Source organism: Oryctolagus cuniculus, chromosome 19, assembly GCF_051225735.1.
Source record: "Oryctolagus cuniculus isolate XC-2025 breed Fujian yellow rabbit chromosome 19, ASM5122573v1, whole genome shotgun sequence".
NCBI lineage: Eukaryota > Metazoa > Chordata > Mammalia > Lagomorpha > Leporidae > Oryctolagus > Oryctolagus cuniculus.
This window is the reverse complement of record NC_142885.1, coordinates 48,864,287-48,878,836: the sequence shown is the minus strand read 5'-3', so window position 1 is coordinate 48,878,836 and position 14,550 is coordinate 48,864,287. Positions and strand designations below refer to the sequence as shown.

General features: G+C 47.0%; 1 long non-coding RNA gene across 2 annotated transcripts; it reads left to right on the top strand.

The window, feature by feature from the left end:
• Positions 1 to 4,830: 4,830 nt before the first annotated feature.
• On the top strand, positions 4,831 to 13,684 carry LOC149120587 (uncharacterized). Of its 2 annotated transcripts, XR_016226060.1 has the most exons (5): positions 4,831 to 5,972; positions 7,044 to 7,120; positions 9,403 to 9,490; positions 11,246 to 11,496; positions 11,680 to 13,684. It is a non-coding gene; the product is annotated as an uncharacterized LOC149120587 (long non-coding RNA). The 2 variants fall into 2 exon arrangements; XR_016226059.1 differs by having other exon boundaries at positions 4,848 to 5,972; positions 11,246 to 13,684.
• Positions 13,685 to 14,550: the final 866 nt, after the last annotated feature.

The window sequence follows — 14,550 nt, the reverse complement described above, 5'->3', positions numbered from 1 at the left end:
TATCCCAAGACTGATATGTTTAGGAGTCATGGATCAGTTGTAGTTACAGGATACCTGCTATGTAGAAGGAGGATTGATGACATCGTGCACCAAGTAGTACTTAAGAATCAGAACACAGTGGACTTGTGTAAGTAGCTATGCATCTAGCATGATGACCAAGTGTACTTTTCTTTAAAGATTTTATTTATTTATTTGAGAGGCAGAGTTACAGACAGAGGAAGAGACAGAGAGAAAGTTTCTCTGTCTGCTGGTTCAGACAACCCAGGGCTGCGCCCATCTGAAGCCAGGAGCCAGGAGCTTCTTCCTAGCCTCCCACATGAGTGCAAGGGCCCAAGGACTTGGGCCATCTTCTACTGCTTTCCCAGGCCATAGCAGAGAGCTGGATTGGAAGAGGAGCAGCTGGGACTAGAACAGGCAACCATATGGGATGCTGGTGCCACAGGTGGAGGCTTAGCCTACTACGCCACAGTGCCAGCCCCCGACCAAGCATATCTTATAACTGAGATTCTTGTTTCTGAGTGAGATGGGCACATAGATACAGTATACATAGTACATGAGACAGAAGGACACATATCTGGCATGGAAGGGAGGAATTTAAGACACTAAGTTGGGGCTGATGTTTGTCCTAGTGGTTTAATGCCTGTGTTCTATATAAATGTCTGGGTTCAATCCTCAACTCCAGCTCCCAATTCCAGCTTCCTTTCTCTGTAGATCCTCGGCAGCCATGATGGCTCTAGTTGAGTTCCTACCACTCATGTGGAACATTTAGATTGAGTTCCCCGCTCCTGGCTTTGGCCTGGCCCAGCCCCAGCTTTTTCAGGCTTTGGGGGAGTGAACCAGCAGATGGGGGCTCTGTTCTCTCTCTCTCTCTCTCTCTCTCTCTCTGTCTTCTTCCTCCACCTCCTCCCTCTCTCCCTCCCTCCCTTCTCTTTTTCTCAAATAAGTATACCTTTTAATTAAAAAAAAGTAAGTTCAGGCATTTGGCACAGAAATTAAGACACCACTTGAGACACCCATGTCTAAGTGCCTGGTTTGAGTCCTGGCTCCTTGCTTCCAGTCCAGTTTCCTGCTAATGTACACCATGGGAGCCAACAAATTATGCCTCAAGTTCTTGAGTCCCTTCACCCATGTAGAACAGATGACGTCCCTGGTTCCTGGCTTTGCCCTGGCCAGCCTGGCTGCTGTGAGCATTTGGAGAATGAACCAGCAACGCAGCTTGCCTTGGCTGAGGAGGGGAAGTGCGCCACCCGCCACTCAGCCTTCCCCAACCCCAGGGGGACAGTGGAAGTAGGATCTCACTTTATTGTAAAAGGGAGGTATATATATAGCTGAGGTACAGAGGTACAGAGCCCGTGCAGGCAAGAGGTGGGGAGATGTGATGCAAAATGGTCTTAGCCACTCCTGTTATACCACCTTAATGATTGTTAGGCAGAAGCGCCCTGGGGCTGGGGTGTTTACCACCAGGGATTTGAAACTTAAAGACAGGTTTTCTCTAGGCCTCTCTGGATTCAGCCTCCCCCACTGGGCCATCCTCCACTGCACTCTCTGGCCACAGCAGAGAGCTGGCCTGGAAGAGGGGCAACCGGGACAGAATCCGGCGTCCTGACCTGGACTAGAACCCGGTGTGCCGGCGCCGCAGGCAGAGGATTAGCCTAGTGAGCCACGACGCCAGCCACTGTTTATTTCTTTCAAGGACCGTAAGATCTACTCTGCACATTTGTCTCCAGAGCTGTCACCTTGAAATTTCATTATACTCCTAACTTAGTACTGTTATTTAATATCCAATATATTGCCCTTTCTTGGATTCATCCTTTTCCCCTCCCAGAAAGCTTTTATTTAAGGATTACAAACTTCATGCTTTTCATTCTTTTTTTAAAGATTTATTTATTCATTTGAAAGTCAGAGTTACACAGAGAGAGGAGAGGGGGAGGGAGAGAGAGAGAGATTGTCCATCCACTGGGTCACTCCCCAATTGGACTGCAGTGGCCTGAGCTGTGCTGATCTGAAGCCAGGAGCCAGGTTTCCCACACAGGTGCAGGGGCATCCATATGGGATGCCAAAACAGCAGGCCAGGGCTTTAACCTGCTGTGTCAAAGTGTGGGCCCCCATGCATTTCATAAATACAACTTTAGTAACATAGTAATTATTCCTACCCACACTCCCACCCTCTTCCTCCTCCCTCTCCTATTCCCATTCTTATTTTTTACTAAGATCTATTTTCAGTTAACTGTATACACAATGATTAACTCTATACTAAATTGAGTTCAACAAATAGTGTGAAAACAACAACAAAAACTGTTCCTCAAGAGTCCAGACAAGGGCTGTTCAAAGTCATTGCATCTCAAAGTGTCAGTTCCTCCTTCTTTGATAAAATACACACACACACACACATGAATTCCTCAGAGAGGGTTGATGATAAGTACATCTTCTGAGTTTCTCTCTGTCTGAAAATATCTTTATTTTAGCCTTCACACATGCTTGTGAATCGGAAAAATTCTAGACTAAAAACCATTTCCTTCAGGAGTTTAAAGGCTCTATTCCATTATCGTTGAAGGTCCCGTGTGTTGCTGCTGAGAAGTCTGATGCCATTCTGATTCTCATTCCTTCATGGTTATGTCATATTCATTCATTCATTCATTCATTCATTTTCTCTCTCTCTCTCTCTTTTTCCCTCCCTCCCTCTCTCCCTCCCTCTCTCCCCCTCCCTCCCTCCTTCCCTCCCTCTCTCAAAACCTGTGAGTGTGAGTTTGTTTGGGATTGTTTGCATGTGTCTTTGGACTTCTGAAATTCCATGACAATGTATCCAAGAATGGTTCCCTTTACATCCCTTTTGCTCCCTTTCAGTCTGAAGATCTATGTGTCTGTCTCCCAGCTCTGGGATAGTTTTTTTTTTTTCTTTTTTAAAGATTTATTTATTTTTTACTTTAGAGTCAGAGTTACACAGAGAGAAGAAAGGCAGAGAGAAAGAGTGGTCTTCCATCCGAAGGTTCCCTCCCCAATTGGCTGCAATGGCTGGAGCTGTGCCAATCTGAGGCCAGGAGCCAGGAGCCAGGAGCTTCTTCTGGGTCTGCCACACGGGTGCAGGGGCCCAAGGCCTGAGGCCATCTTCTACTGCTATCCCAGGCCAAAGCAGAGAGCTGGATCGGAAGTGGAGCAGCTGGAACTAGAACCGGCATCCATATGGGATGCTGGCGCTTCAGACCAGGGTGTTAACCCGCTGTGCCACAGGTCTGAAAGGGACTCTAGCATCACAGACAACTATGGGAAAAGACCTGACATCTGCACAGTGCTTGAAACTGTGGCCACCAGGGCCAGCAAGGAAGACCACCTCTGAACTGGGAAGTGTGTGCCTGCAGGCTCACGTGACGACGCCACCCCGAACTTTAAAATAAGTTATAAGATCATTTCATCTGTCAACCTGCAAGCACGTGGGTTAGAAAGTACCCTGGCTGATGTGCCTTTCCATGAAAAACCTTTCCTATCTTTTGCTCTCTTGCACAGAGAGAGCCCAATAAGCACTTGGCAGAAAAAGGACATTCATGCAAATGTCCTTGATGAAATTCCTCACAATGCTAAATCCTAATTCTCTAGAAAAGCATCCTGTCCCTTCCAAACCACAAGTATACAGCACAATCCAGAACCAGTAAGTCCTCCCCCTACAGCACACAACTTGAACAGAATGGCTGTTTAATGAAGTCATGTTCAAGTTTAAGAGAGCACTGGGAGACTTCTCTGAGGTTATAAGGCAGGGCTGTTTCCTAGAAAGGGAACATCCCACCCAACTTGTACACACATCACTGACAAAAAAAGCCACCGCTCACCATGACTTCAGTGCAAGAACGCAAACGATAAAGTAAACCATACCAAATTACTGGTGTTTATGGCATTAGGTACCATGTTAGTATCTGCAACAAGCCCTGCTAGGTTGGAAGCCTTGGGGGCTAAAGCAAAAAACAAAAAAACAAACAAAAAACCCCAAAACCGAGTATGTGCTCCCAGACCTCTAGATTGCTAACTTTATTGGGCCTAAAATAACAGACATGCCGAGTTTTAGTGTCAATTGCCCTGCCCCTATAAAGTTTATGATTAAGAACATAATTCCCATTTATAGAGTTTCCCAACCCCTGGGAAGCACATCGCTCATTTAAAACAAATTTCACTAAGCTCTAGTGTGGGCAGTTACCCAAACTGTCCTTACCAAAACACGCTTCGGATGAGCAAAGACTTCTGTGGGACACCGACAGCTGTACCAAGAGCAAACCCTCTGGCTGGTGTGGCAGCTCAATAGGCTAATCTTCCACCTGTGGTGCCGGCACACGGGGTTCTAGTCCAGGTCAGGGTGCCATATTCTGTTCTGGTTGCTCCTTTTCCAGGCCAGCTCTCTGCTGTGGCCTGGGAGTACAGTGGAGGATGGCCCAGGTGCTTGGGCCCTGCACCTGCATGGGAGACCAGGAGAAGAACTTGGCTCCTGGCTTTGGATCAGCGCAGTGTGCTGGCCACAGCACGCAGGCGGCAGTGGCCAGTGGGGGCTGAACCAACGGAAAAGGAAGACCTTTCTCTGTCTCTCTCTCTTTCACTGTCCACTCTGCCTGTCAAAAAAAAAAAAAAAAAAAAAAGAGCAAACCCTCCAAGAAACCAGTCTGCCCAGGAGACAGGGGCATTCTGAAGCCATCTGAGAGTCCTAACAGCACTTTGGAAAGCCCTGGAACAAAACCCAGCAGACTCCATCCACTGCCACTCACTCACCCCTACCAGGAAAAAAAAACACCCCCCCAAAAGACTCACAGATTTTTCCTACTTCAATCCTCCTTCCCTTCAAAGGTGAGAAGGAGCCTAAGGACTAACTTCGCTTCAAATTTCTATTTTACCAGACTTGGAAGATGGAGAAAAAAACAAGTTTTTAAACACCTTACATCCTGAAGGTGCTCAAGAAGTCTAGAAATTCCAAATGGCACAGGAAATACACATCACCCAAGACTCCTGTCCTCACCTTAAAATTAGTAAATCCTGACCTTTTCTGAGGGAAGGCAGAGGGGGAGGGGTGCCAAGGGAAACTGGGATTCCTGGAAGTGGGTACATCTACATCATAATAGCTGGTCTAAGAGGACCTGGAAGCTGATTGTTTACACCTTTAAAACAATGACAAGAATTTTTAAAGCTGGGTTTAACCCTTTCCATTCTGGGCATTTCTTCCTTCTCCTAAGCCAGCCCGCACCAAGCCCCCGAGCCCCAGAAGTGCACGGTGGGCTCAGGTGCGGGGCCCGCTCCTGGAAGCCCATGTCACCGGGGGTAGGGGGGAGGTGGGGGCAGCGTAGTGTACCAGTGCAACGCTGGCTTCTACCTCATGGGCATGTCTGTGCATCTGCCAGCAGGATCACCACTGGTCTGGCAAGACTGCTTTCTGTGTGCATAAGTATGTCGCCTGCTCTTCCTCGCCGTGGGGCTGGGTTCAGCAACTGCTCCCCCCATCTCATGATCCAGTTACTGAGGGGCTTTTATAGATTTATTCATTTTTTTTCCCAAATACATAATCATTCCGTGCATCGTTTTCAGCTCTTTGCATCATTAATTGCAGCTTTTACTTCCTCCTTGTGAATTCTTTCAGACGCCTTTAAGTTCATTTTCTAGTTTTTGAGTTAAGAATTTAAGTGGTTCTGAAGTAGGCAAGCATACAGGTTAAAATTGATCAGATTTGTTTAGTGGAAGACCACGCCTTCGCCATGCCCCTGTGTGGCCTCACGTCCCTACCTGACCACACCTGTGCCCACCAGCCAATCAGGTTAATTAACCACTCCCCTTTGGAAGTGGGTTAAAAGCCAGGCCACAGTGTGGCCCAGCCTGCTCTTTTTCCCTGGCCTCTTGCTAGGAAGGGGCTTGAGGTAGCCCCGCGCCTCCAGGGCACATGGCCTTTGAGCCATGTGCTAGGTTTCCTGGCCTAGATCGACATCCACATGGCTGATTCCTGGTGCTTGGTATGAACCCCTAATTACCTCTCTCTCAACTCTCACTCTCCTATACATCCTTCTCACTAAATAAAAGCTTACAATGTGCCATGCTGCCTTGTTTATCTGTGCCGGTATTTAAAATTCTTCTCTAAATATTAGGCAAGAACCCTCTGGGGCTTATTAATATTGGGGATTTAGTAATAAGCCCGTGGTGAAATCGTAAGGCACCCCAAATTCTGGTAGCACATGTGGCACCCCGGATAGCATTTCTAGGGAACTTTAAGGGGCCACATTTTAGTGTAAATTTTAGGGGGTCTTGTCCGATTGCAGTTCTCATTCTTTCAAGTTTGTATTGATTTTCATCAGTAAAGGTGTTAAGACAATCACATTTTTTCTGATCGCTGCTTTAACTGTATCCCATGGCTCCTAATAATGGATATTTATTAGAAATTCTGTAATTTTACTACTACAGTCCCTTTTCACCCAGAAGATCTTTAATAGACAATTTCTTTTTTAATCTCTAGATTGAAAGGCCTTTTTGTTTTTATTTGGTTTTTAATTTTAATTTTTCTGCTTGTATATTTCTAGCTCTTGGAATTTACTGATGCTTTCTTTGTGACTCTGGTCAGTGATTATGAATGCTCTATATCCACTGGAGAAGAAAGGGATTACACTAACACTATGAATATTCATAAGTTAGACCTGATGGGTTACATTTTTTGAGTCCTCTGCATTTTTAACTTATTTTTCATCCACTTGACCTGTTTCATTCTGAGACGCGTGCTTATTGTTTCCAGTTCTCTTTTTCCTACATTTCCTGTTGTTTCTGCTACATTAGAATCATTGCTGTGTTAGTTGGTGCATATTTACATCCATTATATCTCCATTATAAGTTGTGATTTTGTTGTCGGATTCACTTTGCTGTTAAATGGTCTCAGTGGGAAGGACTGAAAAAGTTATGGACTGACTGGCAGTACATAAGGAATGTTGTGTCGTTATTAAAACCACAAAACTTTGAAGGAAAATTTTCATTATATAATGTTCAGAGAAAAATTACATGAGATACAAATTTTATCAAAATGCATTTCTATAAAACAGGATGAGCCCAGAAAAGACGCTGGAGGAAACATGCCAAGCAATTGCGAGAGTTGTGTCTCCCTGGGGTATGATTACAGGTATTTGTTACACTTGTGTGTCTCTCTGCATTTCTTAAGTTCTACCCAGTGTGCGCATTCCCTTTGTAAGGAGGCTTCACACTAACTAGGGTACTTTTTAAAGTCACCCAGAGCTGCCACTGTCTCTGCTCCAGCTCCTGCTCCATCGCAGCCGGGCCCGCTGTGCTGATCCCTGCTGAAGGGCAGGGGTCCCTCACCCTCCCCTGTGCTGCTCTCTGTCCTTGCACTGCCAGCTTTGCTGTGCTCCTCCCTGGCTTTGCAGAGGTTATGACCATGTCCTGCTCACCCTTCCAGGGTACAGATTCTGACCTTGGTCAAGCCTCCTTGCTCATCTTCCTGTCTCCTTCCCTGTCCCTTTTCTTGTCCCTCTGTGTTACATAGTTCAGTCTTTTTTGTACTGACTTCTCCTCCCCAACAAGTAAGCTCAGGTCTTCTTCACCCCAGATCAGCAGCCCGTGACTGTGTGGCCCCACTGAGTTGCACGGTTGGCTCCTTGTTTCTTATCAGATAAACTATTGCTTGGAGTCCCTGACCTTTGGTAATCTCCTGACCTCTTAGCAACCTGGCTTCCGCTTTGTTTGCTCCACCACTTGGTGGTGGTGCGAGTCCACCCCATCTCACCATGGCCTCAAGGTTTGTGTCCAGTTGGGGACATGGGAGGAAGAGAATGTGAATTGTTTGACCTTTGAAGCTAAGGACCCTCCCACACTGCAGCAGAAAAATCAAGAGCAACACTACAGCTGCTATTAATGGAGCCCAGGTGATCTTATCATACTCACCTGTGAGCTGCTCTTTGCTGTTGTGTAACTGAACTTTTTGAGATAGTTACAGATTCCCTGGCAAGAGTTTTCCCCATAGCTTACATTTGCAGAACTGATGTATAGCATCACATCCAGGATACTGGCATACATACAATTCACTAATCTGATTAAGATTTCTCCTAGTCTTATTTATTCTTATGTGTGTTGTGGGGAGCAACTCGGACTAGACTAAGTTACTGGAATTAAGACTTATTCTATGCATCTGCTCTCCCACAATATGGCGCTGGGAGAGGAGAAAACAGCTTCTACACAGCTGCCTCCAGTTCAGCCAATAAACTGTAGGACTTGCTCCTGATTGGAGAGCAGCGTACTCGGCGTGTGGGCAGCCGAGTTAGGATTGGTGGAGGAGGACTATAAAGGAGGAGAGAGACGGCATGCGCCAGGAACATCTAAGGGGAACACCTGTGCAGCCCCCGAGAGAGCCGGCCGGCGGTGTGCCGCTCCCCTGCGGAAGTGGGGAAAGTGGCCAGGGGGAACCGCCCTTCCACGGAGGTGGAAGGGACGGCAGCCAACCCGGGAAGAACCAGCAGCAAACCCGGGGAGGGCCGAGCAGACAAAAGAACAGCGCAGGGTCCTGTGTCGTTCCTCCACGAAGAGGGGGAGCGACAGTGTGTGTGTGTATTTAGTTCTGGGCATTATGTCAACACCACAAAGATTCTTCAGATTACTTTTTGTAGTCACCTTCCTCCATTCTTCCATTCTAATCTGTATACCCTTTATTTTTCTTGCCTTATTTGCAGTGTCTGGAATTTTTAGTACAGATGACCCCCAACATGCAATTGTTCAATGTACAGGTTTTCAACTTGGGATGGTGCAAAAGCGATAGATAATTGGTAGAAATCACACTGTGAGTTTTGAACTTGGATGATTTCCTCAGCTGAGGAGATGCAGTCTGCTCCTCTCCATGGCCCTTCATCCCCACAGTCATAAGGGGAAACAACACTCCATGGTGTGCTATGTCCCTGAGCTGGGAAGCTTGCTAGGGCTTATTAAGTGTGTTTTTGATTTAGGATATCTTCAATTTAAAATGGGTTCATAATGACATAGCCACGTTGTGAGTTGAGGAGTGCCTGTACCGTGTGGAATAAGAATGGGGACAGCAAATATTCTTGCTTGGTCTCCATCTTAGAGGGAAAACATTCGATCTTTCACTCTGAATGATTTTTTTTCTTTGATAGATGTTCTTTATCAAGTTGAGGTCATTCCCACTATTACTACTTCGTTGAGTTTCACCATGAACAGATTTTGGGTTTTTTTCCTACATGTTTCTACTTTATCTATTGATACAAACTTTTTTTTTGCTTCTTGGGTTATTGAAATGTTGGATTACTATGATTGATTTTCTAATGTTAACAGCCTTGTCTACTTGGAATAAATTTAACTTTATCATGGTATTTAGTTATTTATATATGTTGTCGGATTCACTTTGCTTATATTTTGTGGTGGTTTTTTTTATTCCAGTTTGAGGTGTTCCTTAATTTCTACTGTAAGCATTCAGTGGCTATGAATTTTCATCTCAGTGCTGCTTTGGCTGCATCCGCAAATCCTGGTAAGCTGTTCTTTCATTTTCATTCAGTTCTATGTATTTTGTTTCTTGTAAGACTCCCTCTTTGACTCTTGTATTATTTATAAGTGTGCTGTTTAATTTCCATGTCTTTGAAGACTGTTTAGTTGATTCCTGGCATTGTTTCTAATTTGATTCCATGATGAACAAAGAATATAGATGGTATGATTTCAGTTCTTTTAAATTTGCTATGGTTTGTCTAATGGTATAGGATATGGTCTATATTTGTGAATATCTAATGAATGCTCTAAAAAAGTTTATGTCTATGTATGTACATATATGTGTGTAATATGTATATATTAAATATATAAATGGTGGTTTTTCAGTCATAAATCTTATTACCCTGACATCAGGAAAAGCCAAAAGTTATGTCATGTTTCTGACTGAAGGGCGGCGCTGCAGCTCACTAGGCTAATCCTCTGCCTTGTGGCGCCAGCACACCGGGTTCTAGTCCTGGTCGGGGCGCCAGATTCTATCCCGGTTGCCCCTCTTCCAGGCCAGCTCTCTGCTGTGGCCAGGGAGTGCAGTGGAGGATGGCCCAAGTTCTTGGGCCCTGCACCCCATGGGAGGCCAGGATAAGTACCTGGCTCCTGCCATCGGATCAGCGCGGTGTGCCGGCTGCGACGGCCATTGGAGGGTGAACCAACGGCAAAAGGAAGACCTTTCTCTCTGTCTCTCTCTCTCACTGTCCACTCTGCCTGTCACAAAAAAAAAAAATTAAGTAGAATTTTCTGACTAAATCATGATTTTGATGGGTTTGGAGCTTGTTCTTCCTGTTTAGAAGGATAGAGCATCCATTTCAATGTGAAATGTCACTCTGAAAGCTTGACAGAAGGCTGAAATCATCTGAGGTCTGAGGCTCTTGCTTCTATTTCCTATGTTTTTATATTTGAGGGAGGGAAAGCCTTTAAAAGAAAAGTCTGGGTGCTGGGGAAATGGCCTCTGTCCTTCTCTCACCAGTGTTGCTGCAGTTACTTCCACCTAGCAGGCCTGTTTTTCCAGGGCTCCAGTGAAATAAGAAGTCTTTGAGAGAGGGGGCAGTAAAGAGAAACAAGATAAATTTTAAGCCAGCTGGTTCCAGCAGGGCTAAAAAGTCGCATGCTTGGGCAGGAATCTAGGAAGCAGAAGCACTGAGAATGTGTAAGGAGCAAAATGCTTTGTTTGCTCCTCCATTTGAGAAAGAATAAGTCAGTTCAGAAATCTGTCGATGTCTCTCTGGAAGCTCACAGTCAGGGGAGGACAAGAGAGTCTTGACAGCCTTGCCATTCCACTGTCTTCCACGCTCAAAAAGTGAAACTTGTCAGCGTGTGAACCTTTCCATAAAAAGTCTTCTGAAAACTTTAGCTGACGAAAATGTTTTCTGAAGCTGTTACTATTTTTGAAAAATTATGAGTTGTGTTAGAAGGCTTTGTCCAAGTCCAGGATAGTGCTAAGGTATTGAAATCTACAAATTTGCTGTCTGCACAAGCAAGGCCAGCAGGGGTAAGAATAGCCCAGATATTCTGCCTGGGAATCCTGCAAACACTGCTACCCTGGGGACCACCACCACACCCTTAGCTTGCTGCTCTCCTGGTTTCAGCCTAAAACAGGGTCGCTTTTTTTTTTTTTTAATCATTGGAAAAGTGTTCGTGGCCTCGTGAGAGGTCCGTGAGGAGGGAGGTGGGTATTTGTTGTTCCACCCCGGCCAGGGCAAGCACCTAACTGATGTGCGCAGACAGTGAGTCCCTGTCTCTTCCGCAGGTGCCCTCCCTCCTTTCAGTGTCCCCGATTCTGCCTTCCAGCCACGCTTTCTTTCTTGTCGGGGACCCTGCGACATGTGGCCTCTTAGTGGAAAACTGCTGAAGTAGAGCTAAGCAGCCCGGGCCGGGAAGTACTGATAACGCCACCCTGTGTCTTAAGACTTTATGACCGTTCCCCTACCTGCACAAGCATTGCAGCTGCAAGATAACATTGTGACCTTCCTCTGCTTGCACAAGCATTGCAGCTGCAAGGTAAACTCCCCTCCTTCGCCTGTGCCACATCCTGCCCTCCTGGATTCCCCCTTCTCCCCCCGCCTGACATCCTGCCTTTATGACATATAAGTGTGTGCTTGAAAACTAAAAATCGCAGCTTGATCAGCCATCTTGTCTTGCTGCCATCTTGGTGTCTCCTGTCCCTTTCATTTCTCCTTCTAGGTGCTTGGCCCCAGTTGCTGTCCCGCGGGACGGGACAACTGGCGCCCAACGTGGGGCTTGAGTGCGGCCCTTGGGGTTCGAGTGCCTGTAAGATTGGAGGAACGCCACCTTCCAGGAGGAAAACTTGGATCCAAGTGATTGTGCGACTGGCTTGGAACTGCCCACCCGAAATCATTAGCATCGGTCGACGCTGCGGAGTGAAGACGACGCAAGGTAAGTGACGGCCATGGGACAGGCATCATCGTCATGGGAAATGTTCATTTCAGGTCTCAGGGAGGCCCTCAAGACATGAGGAGTTTGGGTTAAAAATAAGGATCTAAAGGCATTTTTTGAGTATGTAGAAAGATTGTGTCCCTGGTTCCCCAAGGAAGGAACAATTGACAAGATCAAGAAGGAAAGAGTTGGAAGTTGTTTAAAGGATTTTCATGAAACCTTTGGCCCTGCAAAGGTGCCTATTATGATTTTTTCATATTGGAACCTGATTAATGACATTCTAAAAACCCGTCACCTAGATAAGACTATTGATGCCCTAGTAAGGGATGGTGAGGAGACGTTACAGCAATCCTTCTGACTTGCATCTAAATGCCCATCTGTCGTTCTGCATATACCCTCCATTGATGATGACCCCAGCAATAAAATTAAAGAGCCCATTTTAGCCCCTACCAACGAAGCGAGCCAACTGTATCCTGCCATCCGAGACAAATTAGATTCAGATGAGGAAGCTGCCCCAGGGGAAGAGGTAATGCACTATCCTAATTCCAATTGGCCCCCAAATGTTAAAAATCCCCTGCCGTACAATACTCACCCGCACCTTCCCATTTGTGCCCCGGCTCTCTATGAGTTTAACCCTCCTGTGCCTGATTTGTCGGCCTTGCAACAGTCACTTCAACATAGACGAGAGCACATCCAACTCCTTAAGGAAATAAAATCCCTAGACAGGGTGCTCTGCCACCTTGCCTTAGAGCAGCCCCTTACAAAACCTAAACAAGGTAAAGTTAGGTCCAAAACCCAACCCCCTCTAGCTTTCCCTATAACCAGGAGGCAAGCCAGAGGTCACTTTGAGTCTGCCCTTGATGGGGAAAATGAGGCTGAGGATAATTAACCCCCCCCCCCAACTCCGGGGAAGATAGTGAGGAACCTGGGTCGGAGGAGGAAGATCAGGTCCCCAGTCAGGGACCTGGTAATGGACAGCCACCACCCTATAAAAAACTTAGTCTCAGATTTATTGAAAAACTTAAAACTGCTTGCACCCAGTATGGTACCACCGCCCCGTATACTCAGGCCTTATTGGAAAAGCCAGAGTTCCCGGTGGCTTACACCTAATGATTGGGACTTCCTCGCCAGAGCTGCTCTCAGAGGAGGTGACTGTGTCCTGTGGAGAGCTGATTATGTTCAAATTTGTAAAGAAATAGCCCAACAAAATTTTGCTGAAACTTCATCTAAAAATTGGACCCTCGGAAAACTTTTGGGAGATGCCCCGTATAATTCCAACAATTCACAGGCCCATTTCCCCGATGGACTTCTGGTGCAAATTAAGACTGCCAGACTAGGGGCTTGGAGAAAGCTTCCTCAAAGGGGAGCAGTCACCACCTCCTTGGCTAAGATTCAACAGGGGCCCGACGAGCATTATAGTGATTTTGTCTCGCGCCTTAATGTTGCAGCTGAGAGACTAGTTGGCCCAGGAGAAAATGGAAGTGCATTTGTTACGCACCTTGCCGTTGAAAATGCCAACCCAGTTGTAAAGATATTCTTCGGCCTCATAAACATAAGGGTGATCTTTGAGAATATGTGAGGCTCTGCGGGATCGGCCCATGCCATGGGCTTAGCAATTGGGGCCGCACTCAAACTGACCCAAAATCCCTCCAAGGGGACCTCCACTTGCTACGCCAGTAAACAGCCCGGACATTTTGCCCGCCAGTGTCCAACCACCTTATCAAACAGGCCCATGGCCCAAGGCGCAGCTCCATCTCCCCCAGGCAGGCCGCTCCCCTCCACCCCATGCCCCCCATGTCATAGGAGTTATCACTGGGCAAACGAATGCAGGTCAAAGACTTCAGGCCAACTCCTAGAAGGGCCAGCCCCTGGCCCTGGTTTCTCAAAGGACAAACCCTGGGGCAGTACGGTTTGTCCCTTCTGTGGGGAGCAATCCGGACTAGACTAAGTTACTCGAATTAGGACTTATTCTATGCATCTGCTCTCCCACAATATGGCGCTGGGAGAGAAGTAAACAGCTTCCGCACAGCTGCCTCCAGTTCAACTAATAAACTGTAGGACTTGCTCCTGATTGGAGGAGAGCAGCGTACTCGGCGTGTGGGCAGCCGAGTTGGGATTGGCGGAGGAGGACTATAAAGGAGGAGAGAGACGGCATGCACCGGGAACATCTATGGGGAACATCTAAGGGAACCCGTGCAGCCCCCGAGAGAACCGGCCGGCGGTGTGCCGCTCCCCTGCGGAAGTGGGGAATGTGGCCAGGGGGAACTGCCCTTCCACGGAGGTGGAAGGGACGGCAGCCAACCCGGGAAGAACCAGCAGCAAACCCGGGGAGGGCCGAGCAGACGAAAGAACAGCGCAGGGTCTTGTGTCGTTCCTCCACGAAGAGGGGGAGCGACACCTTCCCAGCCTCAGGCTCAGCAAATACCTCCGCAATCGCTTCCCTCCAAGGAGCAACCCCAGGTAGCACAGGACTGGACCTCTGTGCCACCTCCGATACAATATTAGATTCCACCCAGGGCCCACAAATTATCCCTACAGGGGTGCAGGGCCCCTTGCCTTCGGGTACCTGTGCTTTTACTCTCGGCCGAATGTTAGCCACCCTTAAAGGCATTCAAGTCTTTCCCGGTATTATTGATGGTGACTTTACTGGGGAGATAA